General features: G+C 40.9%; 1 protein-coding gene across 1 annotated transcript in view; it reads left to right on the forward strand.

Annotated features, from left to right (window-relative positions):
* Positions 1-14,767, forward strand: part of IMMP2L (inner mitochondrial membrane peptidase subunit 2) — a 1,062,180-nt gene that overhangs the window by 646,940 nt on the left and 400,473 nt on the right. The gene's annotated exons all lie outside the window — the stretch shown is intronic.

Below are 14,767 nucleotides of genomic sequence, written 5' to 3' on the forward strand. Positions count from 1 at the left end.
GGGGGGTACTTCACATGGCCGTGGCACCAGAGGAAGTGGCTTGCAGGGGTGGGGCACACCAGTCACCTTTGGGGGGAGGACGGAGGTGGAGCTGGTGAGTGCCTGCCGGCCAGGAGGGGAGGGTGGGGGAGGGAGCCGTGGCATGCAGGCAGGAGCTCGCACACTCCAGAAACAGTGGCACCAGCTGCCCTAAGCAGTGGTGCATAGGCACTACTGCCGGGAGGCATCTTGGCTCATAGCTCCCAGGGTGCCATGCTGACGGGGCTGGGCTGCAGGGGCTGGTGCTGTGGAGGACCTGGGCTGCCCCTGGGGTGGGAGTTTCACAGCAGCACTGCCCTCATGCTGCCCCTCACATGCAGTGCTGGTGCGGGGGCCAGAGTGGAAGTTCCCTTCGCAGGTGCAGCAGTGGTGGCACAATGCTATTATAATACTGTAATAGAAGATGTTCCTATGCCTGTGTTTACACATGGACAGCTTAATGTAGCCTTTTTAAGGGTGAGAAGTTTTGATTCCATTAAAGTATTTGGTCAAAGGATAACTAAAAATAAAAAGAAATACTTTTGCAATAAAAATTTAATCACAAATGTTTTGCGGGTTTCAGCTAGTACTAAATAATGCAAATTTTTAAATTTCAACGTGGAATTTATCTGCATTAGATACTGGAAACTACTGTTATCCTGGGCTTACAAAGTTTGTATATTTTTTCATTTGGGATATAAGTGAATCCCTCACAACAGCAGAACGGGGCTTTTGACAACCAAGAAATATGTATTTCTTGAGTCTGCCTGGTAGCAAATAGATATTTAGTTCTGGTTCCTCTTAAACCATAATAAAATGGTTTTGGAAAACTAGCTTGTCACACTCTTTGAACCTGTTAGTCTCTGAAAAGTAAGGTGAATTAGCCCTGCTGGAGGAATTATGCCGCTTTGGTACTTGAGCTGGATCATTCAGAGGCCCCTAGCTAATGTTAACTTAATGATGGGATCTGACCCCCAATTCCAACAATTGTGCATACCAGCATGCCACGCATACATGGTAGGATGCATGATTTTGGGGATCAGAGGTCAAGTTCAAAATTGATCCCTTTCAGCTTACCACTTTGTATGGAGCCTGAAATCATGATCCTGTGCTCCACCTACACCAGACAGTTGAAGGCTCTTGAGGCTACAGAGCACATGGCTCTGTATATGATGGGAGAGGGGAGTCAGTTGAGGCTTCTGGCATGCGACTTTTGAACTTTCTGATTAGGGAAAGCCAACCTCTCCCCTCATTTCCTGTCTCAGTACTTGCACAGCCATGTGCCCTACAGGGCTGCTGGGTTTGTGGCTGTGAACTTGCTAAGCAGTAGGAGACAACTGAGACTCCCTGCCTGGCACTTGCAGACCTCTGGGGCTTCGTGTGAGACCCTGGGCTGCCCAAGTCCCCATGCTGACAATCAGCTGATTGTTGGCATGGGGTGGGGGCATGCCATTTGTTCATTTTCAGGCATCATATAACCAGCTACAAAAATGTTTATGTTATATGTGAAACGTTGTTTTTGGTTTGTTATTTTATGGTGTTATAAATTGACAGAACATGTGGCATTTATGTCCTGATTAACCTGGGTATCTTTGCCTGGTACTGCATGTCTACCAAGTCCAAAAGAGGAGATTTAATAGCATAATTCTGACTTGATTCTTTACTGTGCCTTGTTTAAAACATAATAATTGATCTTTGGCAAAATTAGCTCTACAATGGCATTTAATGCATTCCAGTGTAGAATTAACTTTGAATATGGAATGATACGGAACCTCACATTTGCAGTGATGCAATTAACTCTGAAATTGTCAAACTTATAACTGCTGTGGTTAGCAAAAAAGATAGGAAAGAGCATTGCTTGTCACTCCACTCATGTATTTAGTTCTCTTCCATTCACTGAAGTAGAGCAGATAAGCAGTGTACCCGAGTTTAAAAAAGTGAAGTTGGACACAGGCTTGAAATGTATCATATAGGAAGGAAGTAGATGGAAGACTCAGTAAGAGAAAACCCATGAAACCAAGAGCTAGAAGCCAATGAAAACATCCATGTATTTAATCAAATCATAAAAATTAACGAGGCAGAAATTTATTTAGCCCTGATGCGTTCTACATATGGCAGAATAATATTTGGTAAAATTTAAAACAAAAATTGCTATTGCTTTTACATATGCAAGCATTTCTTATCATATGAATAGTTCTTAGTGGTTCTGTCTCTTCTGGCACCAAACCAAGTCTGTATGGAGTGTAGATTTCAAGTAATGGGTTCTATAATTCTATCATATGAATTTTCAATCTCATATTGGAACTGAAATAGGTAAATAATGCATGGCTGAAATAATACATTTTACTACTGAAGGCTATGATTGTTTTGCACAACACATAATACCTAACATTTACGTGGTTTATTTACTAAGAAAATAATTTCCTAAGTAAGCATAAATGAAAGAAATAAGTGGCATATAGGGAAAGCAAGATAAAAAGGACCACGGTCACTCTTCGATTGGACATACACTACATATATTATTTAACAAATGTTCAAGGGAAAGAAGACAGTTTTATTTAATGTGTCCCATCTTCTTAGAAAAGAAGCATTAATAAGAGAATTCAGTAGATTGACACACATAGACAGAGAGAGAAGAGGGTGGGGGCAAGAGTATTTTTTACTTTGATATCTATCTGTCTATTGGTCTATCTGTCATGTATATCTTCCACTCTACTGAATGCTCTTAATAATTCTTACCAAAAACATATGACATGTTCCATTTTTATTTATTCCCTTGAACAGTCAAACATTACAGAGATGAGTTATGATTTATCTAGTTAAAATGTTAGTTTTTTGAAATGACAAATGCTAACGTTTGCCAGAAACTTTTCAGTGTATATAATGCCTTCACTTACAAAGATTTATTGATCTCATACTAAATGATGTACCTTCTACAATATCTGTGTCCAGTAATGACTCGCAACAAGGGCAGGAGAGATCAAAACCATGAGATTTAATCTGTGTATTAGTCGGATGCTGCAAGGGACAGAAGGTTTCAGGTTTCATGAAAACAGCCTTCCTCTTTTTTTCTCCTTGCATCCCATGAAGCATCCCTGCAGTGACTAAGGTCTGGATTTATTTTCATACCAACTACTCTGCTCCATGTTTGACCAACTTCTTCCTATTGCTGGCAGTACTTTTTTTAGGACTGTAATTCTGGAGAATGCTTCAAGTAGCTTCCAATGTATAACTAAATTACTTTGAAATCTATATAAATTGTAGTTGGAAGCATCTTGCAGTCACCATTAGTGTCTTCTGCCGAAGGTGCTGTTTGTGCTGCAGCTGGACATAGTTTCCAACATTTTGGATATTTACATATTTATTTATCATGCAAGTGACCAGTTCTTCAAAGAAAGGGGCTAAAGAGCTGTAGGATGCAACCAGTTGAATAATTCAGGAGGGTGTTGCTTTGTTTTTTCTGCTTATTAATCTGTACAACCCAAAGTGAATCGTGGTCTCCTTGCTATCCAGAGTGTTCCAAGTTATTTTTGGAATTGTTTTGAAAAATCCCCTTAGCACCAACTGTTAAGGGGTGTAGTTTGTAAAGTCTCAATTAATAGTCAATTGGTTTTCCTGCAATCCTTTGTTTGTATATTAATTAATAATAATATGCAGACTCCAGCACATGAATGCAAAATAACCAGCCAATTGTGGATAACAACAGGGTTAGGGTAAAGCTCAAGTAGCTACAAGTTGCTTATAATCATCGTTCGTATTATATTTCCTTTCTGATGCAATGAATATTCACTAAGGGAATGATAATTTTAAATGAGTGATTTGTAGTTGGATGTTAGCCAAATTACTTTAACTCCAGGGACTGAATAAAAGTGACATACAAGGACAACTTTAATATATTCACTGTGAAGCTGGCAATCTGAATAAATATTAAAAGTAGTATTATGCCTCAATGTATCCTTAATCATGGCTGTCTTGATACTGGCTTAGAATATTTATACATTTGGATGAACTTTTCATATGAACAAATGCTTGAGTGGTCTTATTAAACTTGCCTAATGAATCTACTGTGCACTATGGAACTCTTGCCAAGACATTCAGAAATGCAGTTAACTAAATAAACATTCAATGGCAGAAATTACTTTCCTGGAAAAAAATAATATGTTTGTGTTGTTTGTGTTTCATTCTTAAAGGCATTGCTGATTTAGTTACTTAACACAAACATGTTTTATTGTGATATGTTGCCAGACGATGATAAAACATCTGTTTGAGGCACACAAAACAGATAGTGAATGAATCATTCTTATGCTTATCACTGCGGACTCAATTCTGTGGCTGAAAATGCTGATACTGTGTGGATACCTTTAAGAGTGTTACGTATAAGTTCACAGATTTCATAGACATTAGGGCTGGAAGGACCTTGTGAGATCATCTGATCCAGCCCCCTGCCCCAGGACAGGAAGTCAGCTGGGGTCAGAGGACCCCAGCAAGATAATTGTCCAAGTGCATCTTGAATGTGTCCAGAGTAGGTGTTTGTACCACTTCTAGGGGGAGTCTATTCCAGACTCTGCATACTCATATGGTAAAGAAGTTCTTCCTTATGTCCAGTCTAAAATGGTCTTCCAGCAGTTTGTGATCACCGTTGGACCTTGTTTTCCCTCAGGGAGCCACGGTGAACAGATGTTTTCCCAGGTCCTGATGAACACCCCTAATATATTTATAGGCTGCCACCAAGTCCCCCCAGAGCCTATGCTTAGCCAAGCTGAAGAGTCCTGTGCCTCTCAGCTTCTCCTCATATTGCCTGCTTTCTTGACCTCTGATCATGCACATAGCTCTCTTCTGGACTCTCTCAAGATTCTCCACGTCCTTTTTAAAGTGTGGAGCTCCAGCTGTGGCCTCACCAAGGCCAAATAAAGTGGGACAGTGACACCTTGGGTCTTGTTTGAGATGCATCGGTAGATGCAAGCCAGGGTTTTATTTGCTTTGCCAGCTGTGACATTGCATTGGTGGCTCATATTCGTCTTGTGGTCAATCATGACCCCCAAGTCTCTTTCAGACATAGAGCTAGTCAGTGAAGCACTGCCGAGCCTATAGATATGATGGGGGGTTTTCCTCCCTAGGTTGAGCACCTTGCATTTATCTGTTTTGAAGGCCATCAGGTTTGTATCCACCCATCTTGTGAGCCTATCCAGGTTGGGCTGAATCCCCAGCCTATCCTCCAGTGTGTCTGCGCTTCCCCACAGTTTGGTGTCATCCAAAACTTAACCACTTCGTTTCTGACACCCAAATCTAGGTTGTTAATGACTATATTAAAGAGTACTGGTCCAAGTACTGATCCCTGAGGGATGTCACTGGCCACTGTATGCCATGCTGAGTCAGTTCCATCAGCAGTCACTTTCTGGATCTGACCATGGAGACAGTTCCTGAGCCATTGGACTGTAAGGTTGTCGAGGCCACAGTTCCCCAGTTTTGCCATGAGGACATCATGGCTTTTTTTTAAATCTAAGTAAATGACATCAACCTCTTCCCCCCTCCCAGCCCCTTCCCCCATCTAGGTGGTGCGTCACCTGGTCATAGAAGGAGATGAGGTTGGTCACGTACAACCTACCCAAAACAAAGCTATGTTTGCTGTCCCTCAGAATGGTGCCTTCTGTCAGCCTTTTGTTGATGGATTCTTTGATATTTTTTTCCAAGATCTTCCCAGGGATTGAGGTCAAACTGATTGGCCTGTAGTTCCCTGGATCTTCCTTTCTTCCTTCCTTTCTTGAAGATAGGCACCATGTTGACTCTCTTCCAGTCTTCAGGAACCTCTTCTGAGTGCCACGAGTTCTCAAATATCTGCATCAATGGTCAAGCTATAATGTCAACCAACCAAGTTGTCAAGGTTCTTTGAATAAATCTGTATCTCTTATTAGATCAACTAAAATAATTGGAGAAATTCTTCTTTGCAAGCTGTCAGTTGCAAACACTGAAAGAACCTTGTCTGCCTATGTCCTTAGACCAACTTGGCTACAACCAACACCCCTGAAAGATGTATAAGTTGTTACATTTGCCCCGGGATTGCACAAGGGAACAGCAGAAGTATAGGCAAGGTACGGCTCTCTAAATAAACAAGGTTTGTTGCTCTATATGCTTATTCATACGTGTGGGAAAAATTATGTATTAGTGCTGAATTATTATTCTCACTCTCCTGAAATAAATAAAAATGGTTCTATGACAGGGGTTACTGGGAGTTACTGCAACTGTACAACAAAGATATGGTGCTCATTTCAGATGGATGGACATGGAAACAAAAAGCACTAGTTTCCCATCAAGTAGCTCCCAGATCCTAGAAAGTAGTCACACTGGAAGGACAAGTGTTCTGAAGGAACAGATGACAGTTGCAGCTCGTAAAGGGGAGAAAAGAAGAGTCACAAAAGGAAACAGAGCTAACATCAAAGCAACAAGAAATGGCAGAGGAGATTGAAAATGACACAGAAGTAGAGGCATCTGGACAAGGAAACCAAACAAGAACAGAACCAATAAGGACTGAGAATATAGAGGAACTGAGAAGATCACTTACAGCTAGAAAGCCAACACAAAGACTAATAGAGACCTGTTAAAATGTGCTTTAACTATGGGTTGAACTAAACTTCCAATGTTAGTATTATATAGGGACATACTGCATATAAAGGGGGAAGATGTGTGGGTACCTTTAAGAGTGGTATGTATAAGTTGTTACATTTACCTGGGGTTTGCAGCAGAGAACAGCAGAACTGTAGGCAAGGTACAGCCCTCTGAATAAATAAGATTTATCGTTCTATAAGCTTAACTCCTTGGCTTTTTGAGAACAACACAGATACCATATTCTCATTTTCTTGTCCAGTCACTCACTTCCCCATTGCTTGTTTAAATAGGTTCTGCAACAGGGAGCTGATTCTCTATCCCTGTTATGGGTTCAGATGCAGCCAGAGCCGTGCTCATAACCCCTCCTGGTCCCAAGACCTGAGCCAGGACACAGTGCAGTTCAGAGACTTACTGGAAGTCAGCTGGGGGCCAGTCCTGTTGGTTGGTGCTGGAAGAGGCCTTCGGGATGATGAGAGAACCATTTTTGTGTGGGAAAAACTCATGGCTGTTCCTGGCAGCTATGTTGCTCGACTAGAAATGAACCTGGAAGTAGTTGGGAGATTGAGAGTAAGGAGCTCTCAGGCTATGGTAACATGTGACAGAGGGAGCTGAAGGTGACTGGGTTACAGGAAAAACCAACCTGCTTAAGGACAAGGGAGCAAGGACTCATTTTTCCCCAGAAAGGGGAGAAGAAGCATTATCTCCAGGATAGGAGTGGTGCACGCCTGTGCAGAAGCAGAGGATCAGGCAGAATGGTGAGTCGATGAAGGCATTGAGTGAAAGGCTCGAAAGGCCAAAGACAATTGGTGAATTGGGAGGAGACATTGAGACACAGTGGTTGGAAGATTCCAGTCCTCCAAAAGGATAAGTTCGCTGTCTGAGGTCCTGATTCAGGAAGGGAGGATCCTATTCCGTTCCAGGTAAGACTGCTTACAGACTTTGATGAGACTACCCAGAGAAGGGTAGAGGTGGGAAGGAAAGTACCCTAGCTGGGGTTTGACTGAGGGGTCACCCTTAAAAGACTAAGTGAAGTAAGAGGGAGAGACTCCGAAGTACTTGGGCCAGACAGCTGAGGATATCCCAAGGCCATTGCCCTGAAGATTAAGCATAAAAGATTTTGATTATATCAACAGGGGTTGCAAGGACAGGGTGAAGGGAAGGCTGGAGCCCTGTGAAAAGGATCCATCAGGGAGTGATGCTGCAGCCCTCATTATCTGATTATCAACCATTAGCTTCCCATTTACTTTCCATCAAGGCATGGCAGGAGACCGTGAAGAAGTAGGCTGCACTTCAGAACGTAAAGACATGAGTAAGACTCCTACACATCTACAGGTTCCTACAAGTTCAAAAAATTCCTTTCTATTGAAAAGGCACTAGTTTCTTCACAATCACGATCGTCTTTCTCTTTAAAGAATTTTCTTTCAGGATTCTTGTAGCTTTTGTTTTATATTAAGTTGGTCTTTAAAATTACCTTTAAATTTCTGAAGAGAAAAAAAGAATATTTTTACGCAAAATGGCTTGTAGCGTATTCTTTCAAACTTACCAGATGGTTAAATCTTCATGAAAATTATGTACTAGCTGCATGTGAAGAAGATTTCTAATAGTTAAGCAAAACTATGCACAGATTTTTTAGGATGGTTTAGTCTTAAGTTGAGTTCCAGGAATATAAAGAAAAAGCTATGGGTATGCTGTGTGTATGTAAATGGAAGTTTTGTCATAATTTATTTCAGCAAAAGTAAATTGGGTATGATGTGTTTGTGTACTGACCTCTATTAGATGGTTGAATCTTGGAATGAAAATTAGGTTTCTCCATAGTATACTGTTAATATAGAGTTCATTTTTAGGTCAAACCCTACATCTTTAAACTGCAAATTGTCTGGAACTTCATGTTTTATTTTAAAGAGGGGATTATTTTTCCCTAGTTGAGATTGCCACCACATCCCCCTGCAAGGCTTACTTTGGTCCCCTTTGTAATTACAATAAAAAAGCATCCCTGTCTTTATGTTTATATTATGGGCAACTAAAATATCTTCAGAATATTTTAATTACTGTTTATATTTTTTTCTGATGAAAAGACTTAAAAAAAATTGTTTCTGGTATGTCTTTGTGTTCTTCCACTTGCTAGGGGAATCCTGCTATGCATCAAAATATAAAGCAGATTAACTTGAATGTAAATTTATGCAAGGAATACTTTCTAAGGGTAGTGATATTAAAATATTTAGGCAATTCTCATAATTTGAAAACTAAGCCTCCTCTGTCAATGCAAATTGGTGGAAGAAAAGAAGTATCATGGCAATGGAGAATATTTTTTAGGCAAACTTTACCAGGGCTAGGGCTATATCTCATAAATGAACAGATAGATTGAAATGGTTCAAGCAATGTGGACCCTTCTGTAAGGGGAGGAAGGGGAAGGGAGGGGGGCCTTCTCAGGGCTGGTGATGTTGGCCCGCCCACCCCACCTCTCTCACCTGCCATGCCTTGATGAAAAAATGATTCAGATGTTATTTAGGCAGGAGGCTGCCCATTTAAGACCCTGATGACTAGGAGTGATATCCCCGGGTCTGAACCTTTCCCTGTACTGGGGTCCATGCCTCACAGATGGCATCCCAGGCAGCTAAGCTTACCTGTACCCTTCTCCCTCTCTGGCTGTGGTCCCCTGTCTGAGACCTTTGCCCCGCTCTTTGACCCTGGCCCCATCCTCCAGGCCAGTCAGAATCTCGAGCCTCTTGCTCTGGGCATCCCTCACGGTGGGCCCCTGGCCCCAGCATAGACCACTTTGAGGGTCCATCCAGTCAGGTCTGAGCTGCTTGCCTTCTCTCCCTTACAACTCCACTGGATCAAGTGAGCCTCAGGCCTCTCAAAGATCTCCCAGGTCTGGACTTTCTCCAACCAGGACTGTGAGGGAGCTGGAGGTTACCATGTGTCCCATACCCACCTTTCACCAGGGAGGTTCACGGTCCTGGCATTTCCTGGGGCTGCTGCACCACCGGCAGTCCCACCGGGCCTCCCAGCCCTGGCAGGGTGCAGTTTTAGGTCATGCCCAAGACCTGGGGCCTCCTCCATCTCCATAGCCCAAGCCCATATACCTCCAAGTTGTTCCTGGCCCAAGGGGCTCAGCACGGAGATGTTCTTCCCCTGCTGGTTGGTCTCAAACTGCTCCCCTCAGCACAGAGGGCTGGGCATTAAATGGCTGCCCTTATCAGACTCCTGTCATCTCCCTGGCCTAGCCCTTAATATGGCAGGCACCAACAGTGCCCTGCCACACCTTCCCTTGAGAGACTGTTCCCCATTTTTATTTTTAAATTCTTATCTTGCTATACAGTTAAATATTGTTATACTATGAATGTCTTTGCAAGATATAATCTTATTTACATTTAATTAAGAAAGTTTCCCAACTTCAGAATTGCAGTGCCCAGTTTCCATTACAGATATTTGCAGGATAGTTGGTGCATCTTCTAAGCAAACAGTTCAGGTCCCCATATGAATTTGTGCAAGATGAAACAGTCAATGGCATCTGGGAGAAAGTAGGATTGAGTGATGATGTCAGGAAGTAGTTTCGTTTAGTAGGACTTGTGGCATAGACAGATGTGGATGTAATGAAGTATATGGGTCTGAATAATAACTTTTGTCAAGAGTTAGTGAAAACAAGAAGGCAGAGAGAAACTCCTTCTTTTTCATTTAGAAGTTATGGACCAGATTCTCTGCTGCATTATAGAATCATAGAGAAGGCTGAAAGGGACCTCCAGAGGTCATCTAGTCTAACTCCCTGCCTGAGGCAGGATCAACTCTATAATTATGTTTCTGCACAGTGGCCCCTGTAAGGGAGCTGCTTATGTGTATATTTTTGATGTTCTGCCTAACCTCAAACCCACATGGAGTGCCAGCTACCTGTGAAGAGCTGGAGCATGATGCACTGCAGCTACATCTCCCCATTAGTTCCCATGCCCAATATAATCTGATGTGTTTCCTGGACTGGATTTGTACGGGAGGATGTCATGGACACTCTGGCTATTCTAACACTATTCCTGTTCCTGATTTCAAACCCTTCTACCCCACCACTCCATCGCCCTCCCTCACAAAAACGCACAGAAGAAAACTCTTGGAATGTCAAACATGAGGCACACTCTGTCTCCATACTCTATCTTCCTGTTGGTTCATGGGAAGGAGAAAGGCTTTGACCTTTCACAGAAAGAGAGCAATTGGCCTGATCATTTTATATTTTATTCTGTTACCAAAGTATATAATTACATATTTTATCTTATAGAAACCCAACAATGATTAATATATTTATATAGTTTTTAACTGCTTATTGTAAAATGCATTTGTACATTCAAAAATAGGTTTGTACACTAGAATGTCATACATGGTGATTACTTATCAAATCTGTTTATCCTCTTTTTCTCCAAGAAGTGACTAACAAGTACAATCTTACTTGTGGAAATCTACGTAATGCTGTCTCAATACAGTATTCAACAGATTAAAATAATCTTACATTGCTATAATGGTCACCTGCTCTATTCTGTCTCTCCAGGGTGTTTAGTAATTGTACTGTTCATGTGCTAAAGATAGGAAAATCAAAGAGGATCATTTCTAGTCTTTGATCTTCATCCGTTGAACTCACCACTATCATACCTGGTGTGTTCCCATTTTTCCTCTTGTCATTGCTCTTGAAAATCTATCAATCTTTAATACCAAGTATCTCTGGTAGGAATGACAACAGTATACTTTACTGTTACTTAGGATGCATTTTTGTAATCACTTTCATTTTAAAAAAGGGCAGGTCAATATTCTTGATGTTGTCAATACATTATTTTAGCAAATATTAATTCAATCACTTATTGCATGTCACCTTAATAGTCAAGGCAAGAAGTATTATTTTAGTAATTTGCAAAAAAGGGCTCTTGCATTTTGTTAGGTAGGTGAGATTAGGTGCCTTGTATACAAGAGTGATGCAATTTTGGAACAAGGATGGTTTTAGATATAATTGTGAGATATATTAACTTTATGTAGTTCATCAAGTGCCTGGTCAGGAACCCCAGGTAGCAGAATTTGAGAAGAGTAAGAAAACACTATGGAGGATACAGTTCTTCTATAACCTTCAAGTTGTCATAATGAATCCTTATCACTAGATTGTACTTTCCTTTGGGCTCCAAAAGGGATGTGTAAATGCAAGCAGGTCTATTGTTCAAGGTTGTTTAAAACTTTTCTTGCATTTTTGTTAAAACTTTTTTTAACTCTGTGCAACAGTAAATAACATAAAAACCCAGATTCCTACAGTTGAAAGTAGAGAAATCTCTCAATCCACATCTCTTTCAAGTTAAATAAAACAAAATTTTATATCTCTAGTATCACTAGAGTAACAACTAAGCAGAAAGAAAACATTTTTTGAGAAAAAAATGAGGCTCTAAGAGCTTCTTCATATAAATTATAGAAAAGCCAAAAAAGGCACGGCTACTTCCAAACTTTGGCCAGCAGTCAGATTGCTTTTAAAGTTTTAATGAAGCAAAGTAGCTAGAAATAAGGAGAATATAGCTGGGTAAATGGCTGGGTCAATATTTTGGGCAGATCATTGTTGCCATTGTTGTTAAATCCTACAACACGTGCAATGAAACAAGAGGCATTGATCTTCTGGGGTCCAAGGATTGTTTCTTTCTTTCCTGTAACTTACCATCCCCATTATGTTGCCACTACTGCTAAACAGACAAATGCAATTACATGAAGTGTGACCATGAGGCCATAATGTGATTCTTTTTTCTCTTTGTTTATACTAGAAAAGTTGCCTTTTTTTAACTAAGGGAGACTGTAATTTAGTTTCTCCATAAACTGGTTTGATCCTTGCTTAAACCTGTTAAATTTTCATAGGTTTAGTTTTCATAAGTTGCCACGTTGACAAATGACTCACTACCCACCCTGGCCTCAACCCGCCCCATAGTCGAGCACTGGTAGGGGCCAGTCACTCTCTTTGGTGCCCAGTGTCCTGAACTGTGGCCTCAGGTGCTGTTGCCTGTTTCCTAGCAGAGTAGGGAGCCTGCAAAGCATGCTGAGATGCGTGTTCTGGGACCCTTGGCCAAGTGCCCTCTGCAGAGTAACCTATCTGCAGAGAAAGCAGATGGCCCTGTAAATGCTTGTCCACTATTTAGCCAGTAGGGTTTCTAACTGCTCCAGCTAGACTGCTAAACTTCCACCAGATCATTTGAACACTGGCATTGCACCCTAAGTAGAAGTCTTCCAGCCATGAAGTTATTTTGACTCTTACTGTAAGCTGCTCTGAGCCTTTGTTGGGAAGGGTGGCATATAGATCCAATAATCAATAAATATAACCTGAGCAGGGTTGTGTAATCTACTGTGCATACTCAGTAAGCTACATTTGTTGGGCATGTGTAAGTCACAGAATCCTGTGGGGGGCTTAGGCATGAAAAATTAGGTGGAGAAGAGGAAGGAACTTCCCATGTTTTAGTCCTAAGAGCTGAATTATTAGGGTACTAGTCCAGGAAGTGCAAAACTGTCCTTCCCCACCTTCTCCATCATAACTTTTTTTTGCTGGGCAGAATTCTGTGACTTATGCATGCCCAGAGTACACATGTATGTAGCTGCCTACCAGTGTGTATTTTAGTGAACGTGAATTGCCCAGTAACAGAATTGCAAACTACACGTAAGAGCCAAAATACCACTTACATTGGTAAATGGAAAATGGAACTAGGCACTCAAAGGGCACTAGCATTTAGCACATGGTATCTTTGGGTCCCTAGTGCACCAGTTTGTCATATTGTCTGCCTTTTGATCTGCTGCCCCTTACTAGGCTGAAGGGCATGGTTTTTAGCAGGTGGTTATCCTTTGTTCTACAGATTGTCCAGCAGCTGACTCTTATTCGTCAGACTGATTCTCATCCAATTTCTGGCATATTACCACCAGTTGAATGCAAGCAACTGTCTGTAACATTTCATTTCAAAGGCCAGCAGTATTCAGATGTCAACTTACTTGAAGGTCCTGCCTCTGCTGCATAAAGGATAGAGAGTACCTCTTGAGCAGCCTGATGTTTGTATCTAGGGAGACTACAATAATTTAAAGCAAATGCGTCTGTATTAGGCAGCTTGCATTTGTCTAATTAAATTGATGTAGAAGCGATTTAATTAAACTGGAACAACTTTACCAACATAAACTAGATCTTTGCCATGTTTCATGTGATAAAATTATGAAATAACTGAAACACATTCATTCTGTAATAATGAACAGTGAAGTGTGTGGCTCTTAGAAAGCTTACAAGACAGGCGAGTCTAAACAATAAAAAATGTGGAGCTGTTTGTGTCCAGGTTTGACTCTTTATTTTTGCTAGTCCTGGAGCAAAATCATATAGTCAAGTCTTCAAATTTTAGCACAAAAGTCCAGATGCAGACTTTGTGGCTTATTCCTGCTTAGAAGATAGACATAAAAGAAGGCTTATTATGGGGTTGTATTGTCTCATTTTAATTTGTAAGCCAGCAAGTGAGCTTTATATAACATTTCCTGTTTATACAAATGTCTAAATTTTATTCCTGCTCAAAAATTCTCCAGTTACAATATAATCTGCATATCCAGTTTCCCAGATTTTCATGTTTCTTTGTAACTGTATTGCAGTAGGATATCAGATTTTTTCTCTCAGAGTATGCTGTCTGATCTTTGGGTTGTTTTTTGTTTTTATTTCGGTTTTTGTGTGTGGCCCCTACGTGATGTGTGTCATTTTTGGATGACATGTCACTTTGACAATGACAACTCAGTCTGACAGTTTACATAATTAGTCCCACACATTATGACTGAGGGGTATCAAGATAATGCAGGTAGTTACGGTTGCCACAAATGTAGTTTCTTTTATTTGCTAACACATACTGCATTTATAATAGTTTTATTATGGCTTGAAGACATGTCTAGGCATCTTTATAACAACAATGAATAACAAAGGGCAAAAAGATGGATGGGTCTTGCAGAAAATGTCATTTTGTCTAGCAAATGCAAGAATGAAACTGCTAAAGGCTTCCAAGCTATTTGAAGGAGTCCTTCTTCTGAGCTATTTGAGAATCAAACAGGAAGATGATGCTTCATGTCCAGGAAGGAAGGAAGCAAAAGTGTTACTGGTAAAGAGAAAAGGGGAACTGATGTGAATATCTAAGGT

The sequence above is a fragment of the Gavialis gangeticus genome, unplaced genomic scaffold (assembly GCF_001723915.1).
Source record: "Gavialis gangeticus isolate Ggan-Ray unplaced genomic scaffold, GavGan_comp1, whole genome shotgun sequence".
Classification (NCBI taxonomy): Eukaryota; Metazoa; Chordata; order Crocodylia; family Gavialidae; genus Gavialis; species Gavialis gangeticus.